The sequence below is a fragment of the Schistocerca cancellata genome, chromosome 3 (assembly GCF_023864275.1).
Source record: "Schistocerca cancellata isolate TAMUIC-IGC-003103 chromosome 3, iqSchCanc2.1, whole genome shotgun sequence".
NCBI classification, from domain to species: Eukaryota; Metazoa; Arthropoda; class Insecta; order Orthoptera; family Acrididae; genus Schistocerca; species Schistocerca cancellata.
Window position 1 is genome coordinate 900,215,462 of NC_064628.1, and position 12,417 is coordinate 900,227,878.

General features: G+C 40.5%; 3 non-coding genes across 3 annotated transcripts; all 3 read left to right on the forward strand.

Annotated features, from left to right (window-relative positions):
• Nucleotides 1–4,242: 4,242 nt before the first annotated feature.
• LOC126178498 (small nucleolar RNA U3) lies at nucleotides 4,243–4,450 on the forward strand. The gene has a single exon (XR_007536390.1). It is a non-coding gene; the product is annotated as a small nucleolar RNA U3 (small nucleolar RNA).
• A 4,495-nt stretch (nucleotides 4,451–8,945) lies between these two features.
• Nucleotides 8,946–9,064, forward strand: LOC126178583 (U5 spliceosomal RNA). The gene has a single exon (XR_007536468.1). It is a non-coding gene; the product is annotated as a U5 spliceosomal RNA (small nuclear RNA).
• Nucleotides 9,065–10,578: 1,514 nt separating this feature from the next.
• On the forward strand, nucleotides 10,579–10,697 carry LOC126178584 (U5 spliceosomal RNA). Its single transcript, XR_007536469.1, has one exon. It is a non-coding gene; the product is annotated as a U5 spliceosomal RNA (small nuclear RNA).
• Nucleotides 10,698–12,417: the final 1,720 nt, after the last annotated feature.

Here is a 12,417-nt window from a genome sequence, read left to right on the forward strand (position 1 = left end):
AAATGTATCTTCAGTGCATTTGCCTGTTCTCATGATGAGAGGTTGCCTGTTCATGTCTGTAACTTGAATCAAAAGGAATGGAACAATTTGGTTCGCAATTTACAACTTTCGAAGCTGCAGGCTGAACTCTTGGGGTCAAGACTGCAACAATGGAATCTTCTAGCTCCAGGGACAAAAATTTCATGTTTCAGATCTAGAGGTGCTTCCTTCGCTCAATATTTCGATATGCAGAATTCAGTGTGAGTATGGCCTGATGATGCAGCTAGGTATACAATCTGATCCACAGGAGTGGCAACTTTTTATTGACTCCAGTAAAACTAGCTTGAAAGCAGTACTACTGCATAATGGCAGTGCATTTCCATCAGTACTTTTGGCTTATGCAGTAGACATGAAAGAAACTTATGAAATCATGGCTTTGCTGCTAGAGGCAATCAAATATAAGGATCATGAATGGCAGCTTTGCTGTGATTTAAAAGTTGTTACACTCCTTACAGGTTTACAGGCTGGATTCACGAAATACTGCTGCTTTTTGTGCCTCTGGGACAGCTGTGACACCAAGAACAACTATACAGTTAAGGAACGACCTATAAGGAAGTCACATGTTCCTGGAAACAAATGTGAACAGTACCCCATTAGTTGAGCCTGATAAAATCATTTTGCCTCCCCTTCAAATCAAGTTGGGCTTTTGGGACTTCGTAAAAAGCTCTGGATAAAGAAGGTGAGGCCTTCAATTACTTGAAAGAAAAGTTTCCCAAAGAAAGTGAGGCAAAGCTGAAAGAGGGTATACGTGTTGGACCACAATTAGAAAATTTATGTAAGATCCAACCTTTGATACAAAACTCACAGATATCCAATTACCTGCTTGGTCTTCTTTTAAAGCGATTGTGAACAGCTTTTTGGGTAACAGAAAAGACAAAAACTATGTTACCATTGTGAAGGATCTGTTGGACAACTATAAGAACATGGGGTGTAGAATGTCACTTGAAATTCACTTTTTACATTCTCACCTTAATTTCTTCCTGTAAAATTTGGGAGCCGTAAGTGATGAGCATGGTGAACACTTGATCAGCAAAAGATTTTTACAATGAAACACTGTTACCAAAACCATTGCAACTGTTCGATGATAGGTGACTACTGCTGGGGTCCTGTTAGGGAGTGATGAAATGGCAAACAAAAGAGAGCTCCTTCTTCCCATTTTTCAAAAACCAAACATGATTAAAGGTGAAAGTATCTTCTGAATTAATTTGAACCCTTTATTGGCATCATGCCCTTATATGCATACAAAATAGTATTGATTTCAAACATTCTGAATGTGTTTTTTTATTTGACTTAATTGTGTCAATTTTCGCTATTACCAATTTTTATTCTGCTGTGTATCGAGGAAATGTAATATCAGAGAAAAACTGATTTTACCAGTGTATTCAGCACCCCAAGATTAGGTAAATCCAACCATTTACAAACCACATGCAGAAAAAAAGTTTAAATTTGTTAACTAGTGTAATATACAACATCCCAGGAGAAATGATCAATATAAGGGATTTGACAAGAACATCATTCAAAGATAAGGTGTTTGGTAAAAATAGGCTTTAAAATGCATACCTTAAGAACTATGAGCGCTTGTTCAGTAGAACAGAGATTTTCCACAATATCGAAAATGGTGCAGTGCCCATAGCTCTTAAAGTATATATTTTAGAGCCATGTTTACTAGACTTTTCTTGCTTCAGATGATCATTCTTGTCATATCCCTGAATATTGAGCATTACTCCTAGGACACCCAGTATAACTGCTGACAAATTGGTCACTTAAATGGTCAGTCTTTCATACTGGACTTGACGATTTTTGATACAATAATGGACTGCTATGGTCAAGACATGGGTTACAGTTCTGATCTAAACCCAGTTTTAAATGTCATTCTCATTACAATATATACTTAGTGGCACAGTGAAAGTCCCATTTCAACAGAGCGTTTTTCTTCCCATGAGGTTAAAATGGTGCTTCAGTATTCTTAACATGATGGTTCTTGTACATATGAGGTAATTCAAAAGTTCTACATGCAAGTGCTCTTAATGCTATTACAATCATGGGTCCTAATACTACTACAATCATGTTTTGTAGATACCATCATCAATGAGAATTTTCTGATGAACAGATATATTATAAAATATAAAAATATTAAAAACTTATTTAAAAATTTTCTATGTAAGGTCCCAATTGCACTTTAAATTGCAAAATTTGTCTCCTTTTTGTGTAGGGAGTAGTATCTTCTTCCACACAGTACAACTATTAGAAAATAAGCAGCCTGTGTGTACTTCTGCAAGTCATTGTGAGGTGCATGGCAAAGAGTAATTCCTATTGTACAACATATTAGGTTTTTCCCCAATTTCATTCCCATATGAAACATGGAAAGGAAGACTGCTTAAATCCCTGTATGCACACTCCAGTTAGTGTAATGTTTTCAGCAGTCCGTATGAGAGTTATACATGTGTGTCACGGAAATGCTGAAGAAAATGAACTAGCAGACACTTCGAGAAGTGTCCTGAGGAAGGCTACTTACAAAGTTTCATAGACCCACTTTAAATGATGAACCCTTTGTATTGCTCCCACAGGGATTGCGAGTACAAGATTAAATTTAATAATTGCATACAAAGAGGTGCTTCATACATGAATTGAGTGGGAAGCAGCTCTAAAAACTGGTATGTTGGGAAATGCCTTCTGAAATGCATTTCACAATTGTTGTCAGAGTATGGATATAAATGTAGATTGTAGTATATTCTGACTCTTGAAACTTTGTAAATAGGATTTTGTGGAATGCTTTAAAGGTATTTTACCCACCGCAGCAATATTAAATGCAGACTTTAATCATAATTATATGAATATACATTTAAGTCGGTCAACAGAACCTAACCCATTCTTCTGCTGTTGTTTTTCTTTTAAAAAAAAAGCCCTGTCACCTTGTGTGCTGCTTCTGTTTGTCTGCTGTTGCTAAATCTTTGTTATTTGCAAACTTTGGTGACACTTAAGAGCATCTACCCGTTCAGTTTTGTGATATGCACTGCATTTATAAGCAACCAGCCACTACAGATTGCCAAACATTGCATCCGTTCTACATGCAAGGAAAAAAGTGCATGCAAAATTGTTGTGTGTAATCTTGATCACAAGCCCCTCAGGAAAGAATATAAGTACTGGTATTGTACATGTATTTGAATCTTGTATTGTAGCCTGTTCTATTGTCCATTATCAAGCACAAAGTTAAGAAGAGCAATCACATTTACATAGCAGTTACTGTCAATTTTGTAACCATGGTTACATGGCTCACAAACCACATACTAATTTAAAAATTTGATGCAAATAAATATAATATTTGGCTCTTCAAAAATAAATGTTTATCACACACACGGGGGGGGGGGGGGGGGGGGGGAAGGGGGGGGGAGAGAGAGAGAGAGAGAGAGGAGTTCACTTCCTCAAAACACAGCACATCACAAATTTGTTTTAGTGATAATAAGACTTTAAATAACCACAAAATGAACAGAAATCCCGTCAGATGCAGGCCGCAATTCAAACATGCACGTAGCCACGCGCACAGCGTGGAATATTAGCACACTGTAATAAAGTCGACAGAAAACAAATCTACAATCGATGAAACTTCGCTGCAGTAAACTAAGTTGCTGACTCACAAATTAAGAGTGGTTGGACAATTTAAATAAAGCGCAAATGTAATTTCAAGGACTCCACACTTGAAGTATGTTTGTAATGAAAAAGTGTTATGTATCGTATCCGACCATGTGCTGTCAATTACGGGGCTGCGCGAAGTAAGTATGTATACGCACTAAAATAATACAGTTTAATTTCGTTCTGTTCTTGACCTACGATTTATTGGAACGTAACCCCCCCACACTGAAGACACACGTTACTTTGCTTGTGGACTTTGCCCTACTAATACCACTACGAGTACGAGTGTTCCGGAAGCTGCTCTGCTCACAATCGAGGCATCTATCGTCAAGCAGCTGAACTACGGAAATCTTGCAGCATTTCTCTCTCAGTTAGTGAAAATATTTTCTTCCGTCGAATAGAGGATAAAGATGCTGTTAAGAAGCAGCCATTGCGTATATTTAAATACCATAGAAGGAGGTTATGGAACTGTTTTTGCTGAAACTTGGCCGTCGAGTGTGTGGTGTAGATTGTTCTTGAATGCTATACGGTCCCAGCGTGGAGATAAGTAACAGAGTCGGCAGGAGGGCTAGCAAGATCATACTTCACAGGATCATTTCTGTAGGATGTCTTCAACTCTCTCTAGTTCAATACTGGAGTAGACGCAACCACGATGATGAGTGGTAGCACTTTCCCTGAGCGTGAGGCATGCGGTGTGGGATTCGTAGGATCTCAATCGCAATCGATGATCGTTCACCATTCCCCTTGGGGTGTGGGAAGGGAATAGTGCTTTCCGAGTGGTTTTTAAATTACAATTTAAAAGAGGATGTAATTACGTAGGTTATAATTATTTGGCTGGAAGTGAGTGTGACTAGTTGTTCGTGTAATTCTGGTCGGTGTTTTGGGTTTATTGCTCCGAGTTGTAGTGTTTGGTTTCGAAGGGCGAACCGTGAGCACAAAGTATAATAATTGTAACCCCATACGGCCCAGTGGTCTGGGGTAAGTCTTCCGATTGGGCGCCACGTCGGTGATGTGTGCGGCATCAATAGTTTAACGTGGAATCCGAACCACGTGTCATTTCTGGCGAATCTTCACATCACAGAGAAGTGGAGACTAGGTTATTCTTGGTACTCGCTGTACCACCTGGCCTAATGTCATTATAAAGTAGGTATAACATTTGCAGCAAGCACGTGTGCGAGACCGTGGAGCTTGCTTTTTGAGGCAGTGGATATTTCCACATGATCGTTACCAACGTCACATTTTTAATTCACTTGTTGCAGTTTCAGTGTGAAGGAAAAAATAACGTTTGCACTCTGGAGTCGATCAGGTGTTGGTGTTTAGTTCTTTACGTTTCTGCTCGCGTCGCTTGGAAACAATATGTATAACGTTTCAAATGCCCTGCCGTCCTAGTTCTGATTGATAGATGTCGGAAAAAAAGTCTCGAAACTCCTGTTGCTGCCGTTCGCTGTGACTGCAACGAACGAAGCAAAACGTCGCATTTTCATAACTTTATGATTATAGTTTTTTAAAAGGTATTTCCTTTTCAAAATCGCTACATCATATATAGCCTTGATTAGTTCTGAATTATTAAATGTTGTGAACCTGCCTCCGTAGCCGAGGAGTGCACAGAGTGACGCTATTGCGTCAGTGACAGTATCCACTGCCGCTTTTTAATTACTGACAAGGGGAGGCCGCCAATTGTGAAATTCAGATTCGATTCATATTGCGCATAATAAAAGCTCATAGCCAGAGGTGTAATGTGGCAAAGCACCAAGATGCACTTCTCAGCCGTTGTCGAGAAAATCGACAGTTAATAGAAACCGTTGAGGTGTAATACTCTCTACGTATTGTGAAGTGCTGCAGCGTCGTGGCGCAGTGGTAAGCGCTCGGGTTCGTAATCTCAAGATCGCCGGATCGAATCTCGCGTCATGCAACTTTTTTTTTTTAGTATTTGTAATTTATATATATATATATATATATATATATATATATATATATATTACAAATACTAAAAAAAAAGTTGCATGACGCGAGATTCGATCCGGCGACCTTGATATATATATATATATATATATATATATATATATATATATATATATATATAAAAAAATTACAAATACTAAAAAAAAAAAGTTGCATGACGCGAGATTCGATCCGGCGACCTTGAGATTACGAACCCGTGGAAAAACTGGCGACTTCGAACATGATTATGTTTTCTGCGAACAAAGTTGTATTTCACAAATGTTGTTAATTGTCTTCATAATGTTTACACGTGTAGTTAACGGAAGACGTAGAAACGATATTCCAAAACGAATACGTATAGTGTAAGTCAAACGTTCGAATTAGAGACCCCATGATATATATATATATATATTTGAATTACAAAAAACAAATACTAAAAAAAGAAGTTGCATAGCGCGAGATTCGATCCGGCGACCTTAGGATTACGAACCCAAGCGCTAACCGCTGCGCCACGACGCTATAGGTAGGTATACATCGTAGAGAGTATTTCACCGCAACGGTTTCTATTAACTGTCGATTTTCTCGACAACGGCTGAGAAGTGCATCTTGGTGCTTTGCCACATTACACCTCTGGCCATGAGCTTTTATTATGCGCAGTATGAATCGAATCTGAATTTCACAATTGGCGGCCTCCCCTTGTGAGTAGCACTACAGAATCGATACTTTCTTAAAAGTGTTTAAGACTCGCAAATTTATAACAAACGTTGAATGCATTTTTCAGTCCGTTGAAGTACCAAGTGACATGTCAGTCCGAAGACTTGTGACCTAGGATCGCTGTTTTCAAGAAAACCCGAAAGTTCAAAGTTTCGGTACTGTCCCCAGCTGACAATCCTGGACACGGCAGGAAAGCGGCTGCGGTTGGGTTGACGTAATGTACACAGGGTAGTATGCTCTGTTCTAAAGACAGATCAGCTGTCGTAGCTTTGAAGAGGTTCAAGCTGCGTCAGTAAGTGAAACCGTCTCATGTCTTCAGTGCAGTGATACTTCCAAAATAACGTCGGGAAAAATTCTTTATTTGTGTACATGGTATCGGTAATTTCTGTATCAATAGTTATTCATATTGTTACTATGTATTCAACTACTGAAGACGATTTTTTTCCTTTATTGAATTTCGATTCCGCCCCCCCCCCCCCCCCCCCCCCCAGGGGGGCCGGCTGGCTGCAGCTTAGTACGCTGCTTTTCAACCTACAGAATTTTTAAAACATAAGAAGATAAGAAACAATAAAAACAGGCAATAAAACGGTGACTTAAATTGTAAAATGGCGGAAAATTAGGGAAAGTTAAGACATAAAACAAAGGGTGGGCGATGCTAATAAAATACACAGGAAGCAGACAGGTAAAATAGTAGACAGACAATTAAAAAACACGGCGACAGTCTGGTTTCTGTTCGCAAGAGATATAAAGTCACACCCAGCGACAGTATGATGTCCGTTAGCAACACTTCGGAAAAGACACACAACACTTAACAATCGCTGGAAACACTGCACTAAAAAGTCGGCACGAAGATGACACACCACAGCCAAGGGCTGATTGGAGGGTGGGTGGGGGTCGGGGGACCTGGATGGATGAGGGGAAAAAAAGGGGGGGAAGAGAGGAAAAACGAAAAGGGGGGGGCGACGGAGGGAGAGGACTCATAAGGGGTGGCAGGGCAGACGCGAGAGGGAATGGGGGGAAGCAGAAGAGGGAAATGCAAAAGGACTCGGGGGGGGGGGGGCAGTTGGCAGAGAGAGGGTAGGCAGGGAAAAAAAAAACAGGATCGAAGGAGGGGGGAGATGGAGCCAGGAAAAGGACAGAGGAAGGGAGGGGGAGGTGAGGATCAGAGTTGATAGGAGGGATAAATGGAGGGAGAGAGGGCATCATCCGGGAGGAGTAGTTGACGGAAGCCTTCTTGGGAAAGGAGATGAAGTGTAGAGATGGTGGGTAGGGGAGGGGGGGAGGACAACAGTGAAGGCGCGACAGAGAGCGGGGGTTGGAGAGGAGGAGAGCAACCAGGGGATGAGGGGGATCAAGGTGGCGGGAGGTGTAGAGGCGGTGTGCGATTTGCAGGGGGGGGGGATGGGGGGGGATTTCCCCCCTCTGCATCAGACCATCCCCTCCTCTGGTTTTAGTTTATTCATCCCAACCTGGGATGTTTATTTCCCCCACAATTGAGTAAATCTTTACATATAATTTAAATTTGTGGAGCCGAACACTGAAAGTTTTTAATAAGTCTTACTATTAATATGTTTCAGTTTTCTATCATCAGAATAAGTACAGATTTTCACAAATGTGCCTCTACTTTTTGAATTCCCCTCGTATACCTGTATATAGATGATTTTGTAAATAAGCTTTACCTATAATGTACTTTTAAAGATATAACAAGGGATGGCCTTTCTGATAGTGCATACGCGTGAATAGTGAGTTTCGGCATTAACATCTATTTATAAATAGCTGTTTACCATGCGTAACGCCATGATCCAAGCTAGTAACATACATAATTCTACTAACCCCCTAAGACATCCCCCACACTGGTAAACGCACAAATCGCACATTGTGTAGAGGACATGAATATGTTCGAGGAATAGCAGCAGATGGGGGAAAGGAATAATTTCATAGAGGATCCGCGTGGGGGACGGGAGGATTTTTTTTCTTTTTTTTCGTTGCGATGCACTTTTAGTTTCATTAAGTTTAAACATAGCCAATGGTGGGATTTTCTCTCGTCACCTTTTGCTTTTAATGTGGATATTATGTCTGCATTTTCTCCTCGGCAGCGGAACTCTAAGTAAATTAAGAAAAAAGATGAGAGACTATAACTGGCGAACAGTGACGCAACAAGGCTGACCATGTAGTATAGTCGTATTTTCAGATGACCTATAACAGTTCGTTGGGCCGCTGCTGGGCGGAAGGCAGCGAGAGGCAAAACTTGTTTCCCCACTTCCCCGCTTTTCAACACGTCCCCTCGCACGTGATTTCAGCTGCGTACTGTAGGTATGAGAGAGAGAGAGAGAGAGAGAGAGACGCCATTGTATGTGCTGCCATCTCTTGCTTCCTCAATGAAAGTAGTCAATGAGCAGCCAGTAACGTAGCGAGCCAAGAAATGGATTTGGTTAATGAAACAGCTTGTGGTTGCAATCACATGTGTTAATATCTCCAAATCAGAATGTATTCTCCAATACAATGACAATTAATACGTACTTACTGGCGCGATTATGTCCAAAACTTGTTCTTACTTGATGTGTTCTCGTTGAAAAGGACACGATGAGAAGCCATAAGTATCGCAGAAATGTCAGTTTGTGTTACTCTGGCTTCCCTTCAAGACGAATAAATCTTTCGCCTTTTACTAAAGATTTCCGTGGAGGGGAGCATTAAATGAGTCTATAACTAATTTTTCTCAGTGCTCGGCGTATGCCGAGCCACAATTTCAGTATAAACTCAGATATTACGGCGAATACAGACAAACCGCTGCGATGTTATGGCGAGAGTTAGTGATGAATAAGCTCTTTTCTAGGAATAGCGCATAATACGCGTTGTTCTTACCCGAAATAGCGCGTAACCGTTATTGGGCGTCGGCGGACAGAGGAATTCATGAGCATTCACACTACACAACACGACACATCGCGTCGAAAGAACGTCGTGACGTTGTAGTACTCACGAGAGGCGTTATTTCTTCCCCTACACAACAGGACACATCGCGTCGAAAGAACGTCGCGACGTTGTAGTACTCACGAGAGGCGTTATTTCTTAATTCATGGTAGATCTCATAAAATGCTGACATTTAGTTTAAAGCAGCTTGCAATGATTGCTGTTGCACTAGATGAGGAACGAGAACATTGAGCAAAACGAGCCGATGTTAGAATAAAATGTTAAAAAATCGAGACTGTGAAGGGGAGTTCCACACACTTTCCAATGAGCTAAAGAGGAGTCATCGTTGTATAAATATTTCAGAATGCCAAAACAAGTTTTTTTGTACGTGTTAAGAAAGATACAAATAAAAATTACAAAGAGAAATTCAAGATTTTTAGGCGTCCAATATCACCACAGCAGAAGCTGATGGTTTGTTTAAGGTATGTCTGCATGGGCCATTTGGGTTAACTAAACGAAACAAATATGGAGGTGCTAATTTCCGGCAGCAACAGGGAAATATCACGTGACTCCTTCAATGGCCCGTGGAGGCATACTTCTCGAGAAACCTTGACGTGACGTTCTGCTGACGGTGTGTGTAAATGCCGCCAGCAGAGGAGAATCTTCTGACGTGACAGTGGCGTTCTGTCAAGTGTGGATCCACCTTTAGGAAAGCGGCTGCGATTGAGTTGACGTAATCTCTCACTCTTAGTATGCACTTCTCTAAAGACATTTTCTTTAATTCAACTAGGTGAAAATTCCAGCTGTAACTGAATGGAAGAGGTTCAAGCGACGTAAATGGATGAAATAGTCTCACGTCTTCAGTGTGCTGATACTTCCAAAATAACGTCGGGCAAATTCTCTATTTATGTACATGGTATCGGTATCTGCTGCATCAACGGCGGAAGCCGGAAGGCAGCGAGAGGCTAAACTTATTTCCCCACTCTCCACCGCGCTCCCTCATACGTGAATTCAGCTGCGTACTGTAGATACGAGACAGAGAGAGAGAGAGAGAGAGAGAGAGAGACGCGCCATTGTCTGTGCTGCCATCTCTTGCCTCCTCAATGAAAGTAGCCAATGAGCAGCCAGTAACGCAGCGAGCCAAGAAATGGATCTGATTTATGAAACAGCTTGTGGTTGCAATCACATGTGTTAATATTTCCAAATCAGAATGTATTCTCCAATACAATGACAATTAATACTTACTTACTGGCGAGATTATGTCCAAAACTTATTCTTACTTGATGTGTTCTCGTTGAAAAAGGACAAGATGAGAAGTCATAAGTATCGCAGAAATGCCAGCTTGTGTTACTCTGGCTTCCCTTCAAGACGAATAAATCTTTCGCCTTTTACTAAAGATTTCCGTGGAGGGGAGCATTAAATGAGTCTATAACTAATTTTTCTCAGTGCTCGGCGTATGCCGAGCCACAATTTCAGTATAAACTCAGATATTACGGCGAATACAGACAAACCGCTGCGATGTTATGGCAAGAGTTGGTGTCCATTCTTAGTATAGGGAAAAACGCCTAACTGGGGAATAAACTCGGGATACCTTGGCGACTTCTGGCCGGTTACCGTGCTTAACCGGAGAATGTTTTCAAGATAGCAGGAATAGTGATAGATACAGACAATGACGACGATTTTTCGCTTATCAAAAACGAAGCCGCACTTCGTCTTTTCAGTGTTGTACATGAGAACCTGAATATATGATGGACTCATGAGACTATTGAAATAAAAGAACAACACGAGACAAATTGTTTCGCAATTCAAGAGAAATTTAAAAAGGTAACTCGCCAGTCACTGTTTTAAGTGATGTGATTCTTCGATTTGATTATGTCTGTTATGGCACAGTCTGCTAAACAAAACGAAAGAATCATTTTCACTACTGCAGCACATGCCAGATAAACAAGGCTATTGCGCGATTCGTCATTTTAATGTGGCTAATTTAGATAATTAACACGGTGTAAATGAACAGTATTGTTTTAGAAAACAGACAAATAGTCTCATGGGTCCGTCATATATTCCAGGTTATCATGTACAACATTGAAAAGGCAAAGTGCGGCTTCGTTTTTGATAAGCGAAAAATCGTCATCATTGTCTGTATCTGTCACTATTCCTGTCATCTTGAAAACATTCCCCGTTTAAGCTCGGTAACCGGCCAGAAGTCGCCAAGGTATCCTGAGTTTATTCCCCAGTTAGGCGTTTTTCTCTATACTAAGAATGGAGCTTAACAGACACTAACTCTTGCCATAACATCGCAGCGGTTTCTCTGTATTCGTCGTGATATCTGACTTTGTATTGAATTTGTGGCTCGGCATATGCCGAGCACTGAGAAATACTGTTCATTTACACCGTGTTAATTATCTAAATTGGCCACATTAAAATGAGGAATCGTGCAATAGCCTTGTTTATGTGGCATGTGCTGCAGTAGTGAAAATGATTCTTTCGTTTTATTTAGCAGACTGTGCCATAACAGACATAATCAAATCGAAGAACCACACCACTTAAAACAGTGACTGGCGAGTTACCTTTTTAAATTTCTCTTGAATTATGAAACAATGTGTCTCGTGTTGTTCTTTTATTTCTTTCAGCAATGATTCTGTTCCACCAACGAACCAGCTACTAGTGATATTCAAATATTGCGCCTCTGATGGTTTCCTTCGGTCCATTAGAAACTTCATTGGTATTGGCAAAGGGACATCCAACAGTATTGCTAAAAGGATATGTATGACACAGGACAGCGAACAGTGATAGATACAGACATTGATGACGATTTTTCGCTTATCAAAAACGAAGCCGCACTTCGCCTTTTCAATGTTGTATGTGAGAACCTGGAATTATATGACGGATCCATGAGACTATTTGTCTGTTTTCTAAAATAATACTGTTCATTTACACCGTGTTAATTATCTAAATTAGCCACATTCAAATGACGAATCGTGCAATAGCCATGTTTATCTGGCATGTGCTGCAGTGGTGAAAATGATCCTTTCGTTTTATTTAGCAGACTGTGCCATAACAGACATAATCAAATCGAAGAACCACACCACTTAAAACAGTGACTGGCGAGTTACCTTTTTAAATTTCTTTTGAATTGTGAAACAATTTGTCTCGTGCTGTTCTTTTATTTCCTTCAGCAATGATTCT